The sequence below is a fragment of the Euprymna scolopes genome, chromosome 15 (genome assembly GCF_053919585.1).
Source record: "Euprymna scolopes isolate OS-2025 chromosome 15, ASM5391958v1, whole genome shotgun sequence".
NCBI lineage: Eukaryota > Metazoa > Mollusca > Cephalopoda > Sepiida > Sepiolidae > Euprymna > Euprymna scolopes.
In genome coordinates this window covers 48958570-48974306 of record NC_136496.1, presented here as the reverse complement: position 1 = coordinate 48974306, position 15737 = coordinate 48958570, and the positions used below count along the sequence as shown (strand labels likewise).

General features: G+C 35.9%; 1 protein-coding gene across 1 annotated transcript in view; it reads left to right on the top strand.

Moving 5' to 3' along the window:
* The first annotated feature begins 3482 nt into the window (after window positions 1-3482).
* Window positions 3483-15737, top strand: part of LOC145293820 (metalloreductase STEAP3-like) — a 514618-nt gene continuing 502363 nt past the window's right edge. The window contains exon 1 of the mRNA XM_080140448.1: window positions 3483-3606. The gene's annotated coding sequence lies outside the window, so the exon portion shown is untranslated. The remainder of the gene's footprint in view (window positions 3607-15737) is intronic.

Sequence of the window (15737 nt, the reverse complement as noted above, 5' to 3'; positions counted from 1 at the left end):
TCTGAATTAGACATAACATATACGACGATGTCCAACTATTTGATAGGGGTTGGAAAGACAAAAAAATTTGATAAATGGTTGCCTCACGAATTGAACAACAGTCAAAAGAAACGCCATTATGAAGTATCATCTTCCCTTCCTTTACACAATAAGAATGACCCGTTTCTCTACCGGGTTGTGACTTGCAATGAAACGTGGGTTCTTTACAACAACTCAGTGGTTAGATGGCGATGAAGCTCTACCACACATCCTGAAGCCAGAGTTGCACAAGAAAAGATCTTGCTTATACAGTAGAGATTTTTGAACACAGGCAAAACCATTACGATTGAAAAGTACTGCCAACAAATGGATGAAATGCATCAGAAACTTCGACAACAACACCCAGCATTAGGCAACAGAAAGGAACCAATTCTCCTCCATGACAATGTCCGACTGCACGTTGCTAATTTGACCCTGCAGAAGGTAAACGAATTGGGCTACGAAACTCTACCTCATCCGCCATACTCTCCAGACCTCTCACCTACTGACTATCACTTTTTCAAGCATCTCAACAACTTTCTGTGTGAGAAATGCTTCAAAAACCTAAGCAATATCAAATATGCCTTCAGCAACTTCATTGCTACCAGAACGCAAGATTTTTACGTTACTGGCATAAATACACCTACGCAGTTGGCAAAAATAAATAAACTAAAATAAATGCACCTGTTTTGCGTTGGCAAAAAGTGTGTTCATTCTAAAGGGGCTCTATTTCGATCAGTAAATTTTTGTTTGAGCTGAGATATGTTTATCTGAATTTAAAAAACTTTTTTGTCAATCTGATATTTAGGAAAACAAATGGTGTTTTTAATGCAACATGTGCAAGTGCATTTTACGTTATTTTACATTTATTTCATAAAGTTTTGTTTCAGCTATAGAAACTTGCAGGACAGCATAATCCCAACCAATATTATATTCATCAGCATTTTAAAGTCTTATATCCAATTTTTTTTTTTTTTTTTTTTTGCACATATATTGACTTTGGTTATGTTATCTGGTTTTGAATAACAGTTATTTTTCGTTTAGTTGCATTGTTAGAATTGTTCAAACATATGCTGTCTGGCAGGTTTAAAAGTTAAATCAGATTAACGTGGGAACTGAAAAAAAAGCAGACAAAAACTGAATGGAGAATTATGTTATCAGAGAAGGGATTATTAAGTCATAGTCGGTAATGATGAACTATGTCAAACAGATATGAATATGGGCTCTTAGCCAGAACAAATAAGGATTTCTCATTCTCTCCATTACTGTATAATGAATAATATATATAAATCATTGAATCTTTTAATGCATATGCCATTTTTCTAAGCTTACTCCTCTGATGAATTTTAGTTGAAAGAAATTTTGAGAGAAACTATTTTGAAATTTATACAAATCAACATTTTTATTATAACAAGCTACTATTTTTGATAGTAAATATAATGTTTATGTTAAATTGCTTAATACAGTCAAAATAAAACTTAATTATTTTTATAGATTGGGTGGGGGGTGCACTGTGTTTTAATGCAAACTGATTTTTCTGGTTTTGATATTTTCCCCAAGGATTCCTTCACCAGTCTTTAATAGTTTATTTAAAATGGGGAGTAAGCATTTTTTTTTTTTTAGAAAAAAATAATTTTTTTGCAAAAATGCAAAAATTAAAATAATTAAGTGATGATATGATAATCACTTATTTTAAAATTAAATTAAAATAAATCTTGAGTTTTTAATCGACTTGTAGACAGTGTAAGACCTGCAATAATCAAAAGTTACCTGTTAGCATTATCAGCCTACAAAGTAAGTGATCTTCGACTATGGAATCAAGACTGGTTAACCATATTGTGTCATCTTGCTCAGAATCAGCAGAAGTGGATTATGATGGTCAAAGATAGGAGGAAGTCAGCTCAACCCAACTAGGACGATAGCTATTATAAGTAAAAATTCAAAGACAGTGGAGATCGTTTATATTTTTAATATCAATAGATATAGTAATTTTAAGAATTTTTCCAGAAAACTGAATAACAAAATATTTAGAGGATGTTGAAAAAAAATAGTAAATAAAAAATTTTGGTTGGTATTTTTTATGTCTTGTGAAAGAGATATATTTGTTTGCAGTAGCTGAGTAGTCTTTACTACAGTTCCAAATAATAATAATCTGGTAAGTCACTTTACATTATTGGAACTGATACATCTTTAACATGAGTCTCTTTTGGCATACCTTTTGATGTCTATCCAGGTGGCTCTACCAGCCAATCATATTCTTGTGATGTCTTCATCATGTAATATTCATTATATGACTTGAATAAGTATTATATGTACACGGTGGAGTGATAAATTTGTCGCCCTAAAGAAAACAACACTACAGCTACATTTTAAAATATTTATTGAAAAAATCACTTCAGGTAATTTAATTATATAGTAGACAACATCTGTTCAATGTAGCCATTTCAATACAAGTCCGGAACTGGGAGCATGTCTTTTCCACAAGTGCTGAGGGAGCTCAGTGAATACTCTGCGGGTAGCAGCAATCAGACTGGCTTTGGTGTTTGTGTAAGGTCATGTTGGTGATGTTCTCAATGTATGACCAAATGAAATAGTCCAACACATCCAGGTACACTTTGGTGTTGACTTTCAAGCTGACTTCGAAGATGTGAGGTGGCATGATGTGTCCCTCACTTGAAACCACACCAAAGACAATAATTGTGGCAGGAAACTTCATTGAACTGTGCTCTCAAGAGTTAAACCATCCAGATTTGCATTTTGAGGATGCTGGCAAATATCCACAAAGTGTCAGTCATAAATGTTTTGTTTAATATGTAAGAACACTCAGATCAACCGGCCAATAGAGTCTAGGCCATTGTTGAGATGGCTTTTGCGCTGTTGGTTAAGGTATGGCTTTAGTTTTGTGCAGTTCTAGGAGGTCAACCCTTCCAGGTTTTGCTTTCTTCCTTTGAGAAGAGGTTAGTTTATTGCTAATCATTTGAAGCACCCCTACCGGGGAATACCAGACTTCACAGTCATTTTTGCAGAGTGTTCTTCCTCTAGGGTACTGGCTTCTTAATTCCCACTTTCTGACCCTTGTGTCACACCATGCTAGCGCGAAATGGAGATAAATCTGTAGGTACATTTTGGTGATCGTCTCATTAGTAGATTATGTAATCTTGTATGTGCTTTACACTCACCAGATTTAATCTCCCCAATATTTATCTGCGAGTTTATTTTACAGATAATGTCTATGAAAACAGTCTCTAAATGATTGCTGAAGTGACGGCATTACAACCTAAATTAGGATAGTTCCAAGAAAGGAGGTTGTCAGATTTATTGCTTGATGATGAGAATTGTGATAGTACTGACGCATAATCTCCATTTTAATAAAATCACTCATCGTTCTCAATGATTTCTCCTTGACAATGATTGTGGGAGGTGGGCGTTTATTGAGAATGTAAATAACACAAAAGAAAATAATAAAAAAATTTAAGACACAGGTTTTGCATGACTCCACATTTGTTGTTGTTTAACACAAATTGAAAATAGTTCTTAGTGAGAAGCAGTTTTCCAGTCTAATCCGGTCATCAACAAAATTGAAAATTGGTGAGTAAAATATATAATTTATATATTTCGGTTATGCAGTTCAATCCAAGTGGTAAAATATCAGATGTTTCAATTGTACTAGTATTTAATTCGAGGACACTTATAAATTGATTATATGTGTGTGTGTGTGCGTGTGTGTGTGTGTGTGTGTGTGTGTGTGTGTGCGTGTGTTAAATATAACTATAGAGCATATACAAATAAACGACAAAAAGTCTATATTCCAAATTCCAAGATGTTGTTCATTTTACCGTTTATTTCTTTCAGTATGTTAAAATGTTCAATTCTTGACAGCACCTGTTTTGTAGCACAAAAACAATCACATATTTTTTTAATATTTTCCACTCATCAGAAGAATAAGAACTCATTAATTTTAAAAAGAAACGGAAAAAAATCGGGGCATGATTACTTCAATCTGAAAAAAATCGAAAGAGTAGTAATTTTTTATGATATTTATGCCATCTTTGATTTTTTTGGCAGTATTGTTTTAATCAATTTAATTTATTTATGATAATTAATCATTATTTTGATACCTACAGACACTAGTGCTTCATGCTTTTGTAATCATCAGTGCAACAAGTGATAATTACTGCTGGTTGAAGAATTTGAACTCCGCTACAAAGTCACCTTTCATGCCATTTGTTCTGTGATGAGTATGTATATGATAACGATTTTTCTGTATTTTTTAATCAAGTGTAATTCTAAATAAGTACCAGATTCTTTATTACTGCAAACACATAAAATATGATGCAACTGAATTATTTAGATATGAGCTATAACCTGAAAAGGGAGGGGGGACAAAAAATGTCTTGCACCAGCACATTTTTCCTCTCAAGGGCACTGTAGACATTCCCTGGACCATGCCAGAAAGACTTGTATCTTGCTAAAAACATAAAACCAACATTTTGGTAATTTTTCAATTTTTATTTTTTTTATTTATTTATTTTTTTTACAAGATGGTCACCACTTATCAAGGCCCGGAAGCCACTCGGGGATAAAGGTTATTGTGTGTACAGTACGTTAATGTTGAGATTTGATAAAGTGTCTACTTAAGGGGGCGGTTCATCAGGAATTTGTTTATGTTGGACATCCAAGTTGTAGTCAGGTGGGAAACAGGCAGACGGAACAGAGTTCCACAGGCGTGCACTTCTAAGAAAGAAGCTTTGTTCATGGAATCTATGTTTTGATTTTGGCACAGATAAAGAATGGGGAAAATTTTTGACAGTGGTTTCAGCTAGACGGGTGTTTTTTGTGAAAGATCGGCAAGGGGGGACCAGGGGTTGGAGCTCAGACGAGCACCTGCCATGGAAGTAACGATAAAACAAAGACAGGCTCGCAATGTCTCTCCTGTGGGAGAGAGGTTGCAGGGAAGAGAAAAGGGCATCCCCCATTAAAGCCTATTTTGTACTCTGTCGAGGCAGGATAGTGTTTTTAGCAGCTCCTGCCCAGATGTGGCAACAGTATTCCATCCTTGGACGTATTTGGCTTTTATATAAGTAGAGAATTGCATCAGAAGTGAGATATCTTATGGAGCAGTAGAAGGATCCTACCATTTTTCCAGCGACCATGGTAATAGACTTGATGTATGTGTTCAATTTTGGGTCAGGAGTAAAGGTCAAACCCAGAAGCTTATCAAAGCATGGAGCTTCCCCTAGTCGAGAGTCATCCATTTCAATTGATGTCAGATGGGGATCAGAGCGCTGATGATGTAAAGATAGGAGCTTGGTTTTAGATTCATTAAAAGTAATCAGCCACCTCTTCCACCACTGTATGATGCGCTCAAGATCAGAGGAGAGAATCAGAGAGAACTTTGTCATTTACAGCCTTTGATGTGTTGCCATAGATGGTCGTGTCATCAGCATAGATGTCAACGAATGATGTGTTTTGGGAGATCATTGATGTAGATCAGGAAGAGAGTTGGGCCCAGGATTAATACTGAGGGCCTCTGATTTCTGCCCATCAACCACTATTCTTATGAGCCTATCAGAGAGAAATCCTTTAATGATCGAGAAAATATTTCCAGTTATACTGTAGCTGGAAATCTTGAGAAGTAGGCCCTTATGTCATACTTTATTGAAGGCTTTTGCTCTAGAGAGGAAACCTTTGTCAAGAGATTCACTAATCCTATGAGATACAATTGATGCAATTTCTTCTATTGACCCAATGGAGCAATGTTGACACTAACAAGAACAAAATAAAAGTAAGAGAAAATCTTGGCCGATAGAATGAGACTACCGTTTTCTTCATTGTAATTATTGCCATTTGCACAATGTTTCTGTTGTTATACTTTTTTCTTTATTCAGATACCTCTGGTCATATGACAAAAAAATAAATAACACCCATGGAATCGTTAATAAAATGGTTCTTTACACAATCCAATCATATTTGGTACAAATAAACTTCACTGTATTCTTAACTTGTCCATCATGTATTCCAATGAATGTCCAGCAGTCTTTATTGTATCACTGTTAAATGATATACAATGACATTTTGATGATCATCTAATCAATAGGAAGTTTAATGCTGATTGGACTTCACACTCACTGGACAATACCCCACTCCCACAATTTTTATCTGTTGGATTTATCTCAAATAAGTCCTAGACTATTCCTGAACTGAAGAGGGCCAGCACTGCCCAATTCAGAATCATTGAAATTTGACTGAAACTTGATGGATAAGTTAGACATAAACTTAAGTTTGTGAAATTTTGAGATGAGGATTGATAATTTGTATTAAGTGGATTACTATTCTCATTCTTGATACTTATTCTCAAAATGGTTTTTTGGTCGATGTAACCTTTGACTTTTTTCAGGTGTATCTTGTCAAACTTAGGAATTTTAAATGGAATCATTTAGTTAATTGATGAGGGCAGCATGCAATCATTTCATCAGCTATGACCAGGTAGAATTCTTAAGTAATTTGCAATTGTATTCTTAGTATTGCCTGCACTTAAGATTGAACCTTCAACCTCAGTTCTAAGTGACATTCTTGAATTGTCAACCTTCAAAAGAGAATCTTAGAAATGAGGTTGAAGATTCAATGAGGTTGAAGATGATACTTAGAAAACAATTTTTACTTCCGATCATGACTGAAGGAATAAGAACATGCTAGTGCTGAGGATCAAATAAAAATGTTCCATTCATAATTCTGTTCTGTTCATAATTCTGTTCTGTTCATAATTCTGTGTAGATTCCTGAATTCAACAGAATAATTCACGAGTCTAAGAAGATATACCTGAAGAAGGTCGACGGTTACATCAGCAGAAACATGTTGAGAATAATACTTCTGAGCAGATGCTTTTTCGAACTGATATGCTATTAGATATGTCGCACTCACACATGCCCACAAACGTATCTCAATTAAGCACCATTAAGCACTATCCTTGTAGTGATTTCCAATTTGTGCGTCAGGTGGCATTTTCTACTTCCTGTTTAATTTTCTTTACACAACTTCCGTTATATACCTATCTCTCTTTCATTTGAATCATCTATGTGAGCACATTTTTTTTTCTGTTTGCCTCGGCAGGCAAATACTTACGTTTAAGATAAAACGAAGTTACATTCTTTTTCAAGATAAGAATGAATACACTTGTTTATATTAGTGAACTCTCGTGTACTCCCACACACACATACGCAATGAACTTCTTTTAAAATCATGACATCAAGACGTCTTTCAGCCGACACTTTCCAAAATGAACGTTGGTAACGGAGAGGGGGGCGGTGAGACAGCATTTAAAAATGTGATCAAAAGACCATAAATTATTAGCTAGGCTAGGAAAAATATTTTAGTATGGGGAAAAGGAACTTTGTGTGTGTGTGTGGGGGGGGTGAACAAGTTCATTCGCTATGCATTCGAAAATGGCTGGGCTGTTTAAAATTTGACACAAATTTTACTTGATGTGTCTGGGACTGTTCATACGTAGGTTTTGACCTGATAAGTATCGAAACTCGAAAATTGAAAAATCCAATGAAAGAAGAAAGCCCGATTTTTATCAAAGTTAACACAACCTAACATTGTTATATAGTTATTATTATTATTATTATTAGACGAAGGAACCACTTGTGCGCATATGTTACGTGAGTTCTTATTTAGTGTTCTTGTTTGTAAAGATAAGAGTCTTAAGACTGTTCCTAAAAGTAAGAGATCTTTGAGGTTCATGTGTGTGATCATGTTGTGAGAAGAGATGGGAGATATAGAGACATTAACAGGTGTATATAAAGAGAGAGTGAACATTTATAAATGAGCGAGATTGCATATAAATACATTTTGATAAAGTGTTTTCATATCTAGATAGACAGACCGATAATTGAGAGGTTTGCATTTATGCCGATGGATTGACAGGTTGGCATTTATGCTTTGACACTTCGTATGAACAGGAGTGTTTGTATAACATAAATAGACACATATACTTTCTAACACATATATTTTTTAGATGATGAATTTCAAATAGTTTGTACACATAAATAGACAATACCTTCTTCATGTAATGATGGACACAGGAGACGGCAGTTATAAAAACATTATGAACATTTATTCTTCCACTGACCGGTAGGTGGCTTTGCGTTCAGGAATTCAAAGCTTCACATATTAAGTTTCAAAAGTGATCGTCTCGCTTCTAGACGATTGAAATCCATGTCTGGACCCAGACTATCGTCTGTCGATCTCAAACTGAGTTTCTCACTCTCTAACTAACTAACTAACTCTCACTTCCTATATTGAGAAATCCATGCATGTCCGGCCACGCGACCACAATTCACATGCCATCAACATACGCGACTTGCACGTTTCCGAACATTCTGATTTTCCAATAACCTATTTTTTCTTTGTTGTTTTCACAAAGGAATTCAACTTACATATCTAATTTATTTAACCCATATTTTATTATCCACAATGAATAGTTTATTTATTATTTATTTCATCAGAATTAACAATTTACTGGACATTCCATTTAAACCTATTGTTCTTTAAAACCTATTTCCAGGGTTCGATTTCTGCTTTCTCTCATTTTATTTTCATTTTAAGCAGATCTCTCTATTTTTATACTTACATGAAAAGGGGACAGCCCTTATCATGTAACAACATCACAAGTGCATCCTATAAAATCAACTGTGGATTCTTTTATAAGACAGAGGCGCATTCAAAATGAATGTTTTTTAGAGCACAATTATACCATGCTACTTAAATTTTGTACGTATAACTTTACTTCAAGTAAATGTCAAAAATAAGTTGATTAAATGTCAAAAATAAGTTGATTAAAGTCGGTTCTTTGATAAGACAGGGGCACGTACAAAATAACTGTTTCATTTTAGAGCACAATTAAACCATGATACTTGACTTTTGCATTTTAAACTTTAAGTGAAGTTATTCTTTGCAGATAATTTTTATTTCTGGTTTATGTGGTCTACAATGTATTGTGGACTAAATCATTGTGGCGGAGGCATGTGATACTTTCTCATGCTCATGTAGTAGAGGGGGGATCCCTAACTAGAGTAGGCAATCAATCAATTTGACTAAAAAATGGATGCATTCGCCGATTTCGATGACTATAAAAGTATGGGAGGATGGAATATTTGTTGATCCTCATTTAATTCCGGACAACGTTGGGTCTGCCTGCTAGTATATATACAAAAATAAAAAATAAAAATTTCGTGTATCACACATATCAAAATGTCTCACTGTTATTTAAATCAATAATACAAGTCTTTTGAAATACTGTATGAATAGCAAAAACAAAAGACAGCTATTTACATGCACCTAGTCTGTGTATTTTAAACCGTTCATAATAAATTAATGTTTGCAATTTTATTGTCTTACTTTCCAATATAGATTCGATAGCTTTGTTTATAATATAACAAATAGTCAAAGTGATTTAATAAAAAATGAATAACTTACTAAAACATTTCTTAAAATATTGGTTCATTAATTTTGGATAAAAACCGAGAATTTAAAGGGTCCAAGGAACATTCCAAGTGTAAGAGTTATTTAGCATGCAAGAAGAAATTGAATAGACTCCACAGACTTCGTGTGCATGTACGTCTGTGTAAATAGAATAGCGATAAGGATGTATGTGTGAATATTAGTGTGTCTGTTTTGACAATAAGTGTAGGTGCTAACCTACACTTGTTTGTATATGCTATCGCTATGTTTATTAGTTCATGTGTCTCTTGTTATGTGCTACTTTCTGAGAGCTTTCCGCTGACAAAGAGCCTAGGCTGTGTGTTGTCTCTAGAAAATAAACAGGAAAGAGGAAGAAAGCTGTGTGTTTGTTTTTATAGTATGTGCTGGAATTCGGAGTGAATATTTTTGCATCTGTGATTGAACCTCCTAACTGGAGACTTTGTCCAATAGAGTATAAAACAATATGCACTACCGCTGCTGCTTCTGACCAAATTTTTATAAGAGCTTTCTTTTGTATATATTAAAAGAAAATAGATAACACATGATGAACTTTTTTTTTACATAGGCATCACCACTTATCAAGGCCCAGGGGCCACTCAAGGATAAGGGTTAAAAAGTGTACAGTAGTCAATTGGACAATATAGTAATTGTTAGTAATGGAAATTCAGTAAATTCGTTAACTTAAGTGGAACGGCTTATCAAGAACTTGTTTACATTGGACTTGAAGACAACTTGTCTCTGATGTATCGTTATTTTCATGGAAAGATGGAAAGTGTTCGACTGAGCTTCAATCTATGGTCCCCCCTCGCCAAACTTTCACAAGAAACACTCGTCTAGCTGTAAACACTATCAATAATTCCCCCCACTCTTTATCTGTGCCTAAACCTAATCGTAGATTCCATGAACAAAGCTTCTTTCTTAGAACTGCACGCCTGTGGAATTGTCTTCCGTTTTCCTGCTTTCCGGCTGACTACAATATGGTTGTGTTCAAGTCTAAAGTAAATAAGTTCTTGATGAGCCGTTCCATATAAGTTATCAAATTTACCAAATTTTCATTACTAATGATTACTATATTGTCCAATGTCTACTGTACACTCTTTAACCCTTATCCTTGAGTGGCCTCTGGGCCTTGATAATGTGGTGATGCCTATGTAAAAAAAAAACAAAAACAAAAACATATTGTAGTCAGCTGCAAAGCAGGAACAGTTCCACAGCCGTACAGTTCTAAGAAAGAAGCTTTGTTCATGGAATCTATGTTTAGGTTTAGGCACAGATAAAGAGTGGGGGGGAATTATTGATAGTGTTTTCAGCTAGACAAGTGTTTCTTGTGAAAGTTTGGCGAGGGGGGACCATAGATTCAAGCTCAGTCGAATACTTTCCATAAAAATAACGCTAAAGCAAAGACAAACTCGCTACATCTCTTCTGTGAGATAGAGGTTGCAGGGGGAAAAAAAGGACATCTTCTACGAAGCTATGAAGTCTATTTTGAACTCTATCAAGGCAGGATAAGTCCTTTCTAGCAGCTCCTGCCCAGATGTGGCAACAGTACTCCATCTTATATAGATAGAGAATTGCATCAGCAGTGAGATATCTACTGGATCGATAGAAGGATCCCACCATTTTTCCAGCGGCTCCAATAACAGATTTAATATACGTGTTCCATTTCAGATCAGAAGTAAAGATCAAGCCCAGAAGCTTGTCAAAATATGACGCCTCCCCAAGACGAGAGCCATTCATTTCAATTGATGCCAGATGCGGATCAGAACGTTGATGATGTAAAGATAGAAGCTTAGATGCATTAAAAGTAACCAGCCACTCCTTTCCCATTGTACCACGTGCTCAAGATCAGAGGAGAGAGAATCAGAGAGAACTTGGTTATTTACAGTCTTAGATGTGCTACCATAGATGGTAGTGTCATCAGCATAAATGTCTACGAATGATGTAAGGATGTAATTTGGAAGATCATTAATGTAAATTAGGAAGAGAGTTGGGCCCAAGATGGAACCCTGAGGGACTCCAGCATTAATACTGTGAGCTTCTGTGTTTGTCTTATTTGTAGGCTTAATGTTATGGTTAATCGCACACCATAATTAATTCCTGACTAATTTCACTCCTGCCAAGTTTTTGAAATTTACAATATCTTGCTCTTTCTTTGAATCGGTGTACAAATTGTATAAATAGATGCATTTGGCTGCATTTTGTTTTCAGAAACTTTGTTCTTTCGGCGATGACTAACCTTTTTCTTTGGTCTGATATTATTTTTTCTTGTAGTGAATTAGTGGAACTCTCCAATCACTTTCTCTCGTTTTTCACCGCAGAATTGTGCCCCTTTATTTTTGCATTTTAAAAGTCATCATATGAGTTAACAGACACTAGCAGTTGTAAATGCATATGTATATATATATATTTTTTTTTACACAGGAATCACCATTTATCAAGGCCTGGGGGCCATTCGAGGAAAAGGGCTAATGGGTGTACATTAGTCAATGTGATTATAGTGTAGTAAACATAAGTAGTGGGAATTTTGTAAATTAGATTACTAAGAAGGACGGTTCATCAAGAACTTGTTTACATTGGACTTGAAGACAATCAGATTGTAGTCCGCTGAAAAGCAGGCAATCGGAAGAGAGTTCCACAGGCGTGCAGTTCTAAGAAAGAAGCTTTTTTCATGGAATCTATGTTTGGGTTTAGGCACGGATAAAGAGTGTGGGAAATTATTGCTAGTGGTTTTGGCTAGACGAGTGTTTTTCGTGAAAGTTTGGCGAGGGGGGACCATAGATCGACACTCACATGAGCACTTGCCATGAAAATAATGATAAAGCAGAGACAGGCTCGCAACATTTCTTCTGTGGAAAAGAGGTTGCAAGGAAGAGAAAAGGGTATTCCCCACTAGGCTACGAAGTCTATTTTGAACTCTGTCAAGGCAGGATAAGCTGCTTCTAGCAGCTCCTGCCCAGATGTGACAACAGTACTCCATCATTGGCCGTACTTGGCTTTTATATAGGTAGAGAATTGCATCAGGAGTGAGATATCTACTGGAGCGGTAGAAGGATCCCACCATTTTTCCAGTGAACTTGGCAATAGATTTGATATACATGTTCCATTTCAGGTCAGGTCAAACCCAGAAGCTTGTCAAAACATGAAGCCTCCCCAAAACGAGAGCCATTCATTTCAACTGATGCCAGATGTGATTTGGAAGATCATTAATGTAAATCAGGAAAAGAGTTGGGCCCAAGATGGAACCCTGGTGGACTCTAGCGTTAATACTGAGAGCTTCTGATTTCTGCCCATCAACCATTACTCTTATAAACTTATCAAAGAGAAATGATTTAATAATGGAGAAGACATTTCCAGCTATGCCATAGCTGGAAATCTTTTGAAGTAGACCTTTATGCCTTTGATATGTCAAGTATGGGTGCTAGTTCTGCTTGAAGCCTTTAGAGTACTATAATTAGAATGCCGTCAGGGCCAGTTGCTTTACTGGAATCAAGGTTTTTGATTAGCTTGGCAAAATCACGTACAGTATGTTGCATAGCATGTTTTCAGATACACGAGGAAATACTGAGGGTTGGTGGCCTTAGTCGTTACGGGTGGAGTTAGCTGCAAAATTCTTGGCAAAGAGTTTGGCTTTGTCTGATGCTGCCGAAATTACCTCAGGTCCATTTCTGTTTAGGATTCTGTTTGCTATTTGCCAAAACTGGTGGGAACCAAGCTGCTGCTCAGCTACTTTGGACTTGACGGACTGGGCATACTTGCATTCTTCATTACTTTCTTACAATGGTTGCTGGCAGTCCTAAAAGCGGCTTTAGTCTCAGAACATCTATTACATTGGAAGCAATGGAAAAAGTGATTTCGGTGCACATTGGCAGCAGCACATTCTGGAGAGAACCATGGCTGGCTGCTAGGTTTTTGGTGTAACTTTTTCGAGGGTATGAAATGGTCTATACCTAAGATTAACCATTCCATCAGGTCTGATACTATAGAGGACAAATCCTTTCTAAACATGGAATGGAAAGGTAGATCTGATATAAATGTATGGAAACTATCCCAGTCAACCATAGAGTATCGATATACTGTATGATGGAGAGGTACGTATTTCGTTTTTATCTTAACTGATACAGCAGAGTGGTCGGAAGATCTCAGTGGAGACAGAATGGAAAATGAACATAGCTCAGGGCAAGTTGTGAAAAAAAGGTCTAAGAGACTTGCATACTGGCTGTCAATGTCGGGGACACGGATGGGTTCATGAACAATCCGAGTGAGGTCATAAGGATTGGATAAATCATGACAGAACCTCACTTCGTCATTAGTCTTGTTTGAGTGGGTTAAGCATTCCACATTGTGAATCCATTCACCAAATGGCAATACAGCAGCCCCAGTACTTTGCAACTGCTGATAGGACAGCCTCCTTAGTGTTAATCCAAGGTTCGGGTCCCTGACTATCAGGCAGATAATGTCAACCCAGTTGAAACGTTTAACTCCAGCACCCTTACTAGTGATATGGCCACAAAGAAACAGAATTTCCAACATCTCTGGCAACTGTTCACACAAAATACTGCCAATCTAGTATACAGCTTTTTCTTCTCCCTTTGTCAGAAAAATCACTCACTGAAAGAAATGAGGACTGAGGGACAAATAAAGAGAAGCAAGAGTAATGAGGACGGCCAATAACGCATCTGCAATGCATTGTCTACTCTCCATTAAAATAAAAAGGATTTAAGGGACTTATTAATATTTACTTAGTATAAGTCCATAGCTCTTGTTCGAAATTAAAAATATTATTTGAAGATACCTTCCCCTTTCATATTTACACATGAATTTATATAGTGGAATCAACAAGATACAATTAGAGATTTCATTTTTTTTTTTTTGAGTAGTCTACATACATCTGCATTTTAAGAACTAGCTGAAATAAGTTTATATTAGATAAAATTAATAGGATAAACAAGTAAAAAAGAATTTAGCACAAAAACCAGGATTATCTCGTGTTGAAATCCCCAAAGCATGTAGACTGAAGAAAGAAAGATCCACAGGTGGCATTGAATTTTTGCAACTTTGGTCAACAAGAGAATATAAACAAAATAGAATAAAAGTTACAAATTACGTTTTTTGCTTTACTAGTACAAAGGTATGAATTTTTTTGCTTCAAATATTCCAAAAATTAATCTTTTCTTCTCTTTTGTCCTCTTCCTTTACTATTCCATAACTTATTCTGCTAACAAATATAAATATTTCAAACCCGACTCTGCAGACACATGGAAATATTAGAAGAGCTCTTTCTTCGATGCAGCCTATGAGACCCAACAAATGCCTCTATCAGACAGGTTTAAATTGATCTTACTCATCAACTTAATCTCATCATTATCTTTAAACACATCTTCGACACTGACAGCTACAGTATAGCCATCGATGTTGTAGGAGTCTTCGTCCAGCCCAAAGATAATATTTTTTGCTGGCACCTACTGGCTACTCGCTGACAGCAACCATACGAAAACGTAGATTAGTACATCCAGGTTTTAAAAAACTTACCGAGGACTGCGAGTTCCAAGCAGTTATAGAAATACAGGCTAAAGATGAATTTATTCAAGATGCCTTTATTAACGGCATTTTGTCGAATCATATTCGACAAAGACTTTTAGAAAATAAGATACTAGATTTAAAAACTGCTTATGACCAAGCGCTCACAATCAAGACAGCTCAAAAGCAACTAGTCTCTTAGTCTCAACATTACTCCTCAGTAAATGTAACTATTCAGATCAGTGAAACGGATGAGATTCAGTCTACAGATGATGGAAAACATTTAGTAACTGCCATTTCACGACAACAGTGTTTCTTTTGTGGAAACCAGAGACATAACAAGAGTAAGTGTCCAGCTCAGAACACTATCTGTAAAATTTGTAAGAAAGGACCTTTTGTGCGAGTCCGTAAATCGTCTACGGCTGCTGTTGCTATCAATTCGAGTAAGTCTATCCTTGGTTCTTCTCTTCAGACATATAACTTCTCAGAGTGTCTAACTCGCTTGACTTTACGTGGGAAAATTAAGGGTAAATCTATCAAATTATTTGTTGACACAGGGAGCTCCGAAAATTTTATTCACCTGAACAAGGTTAAAAAGCTTGGACTAACTATCTCACCAAGTAAGGAAAGAATTTCATGGCTAACATTTCCCATTTGTCTACTACTCTAGGATATTGTATAGTATCCCTCCACCTGAATAATAGAGAGTACCATGGAAA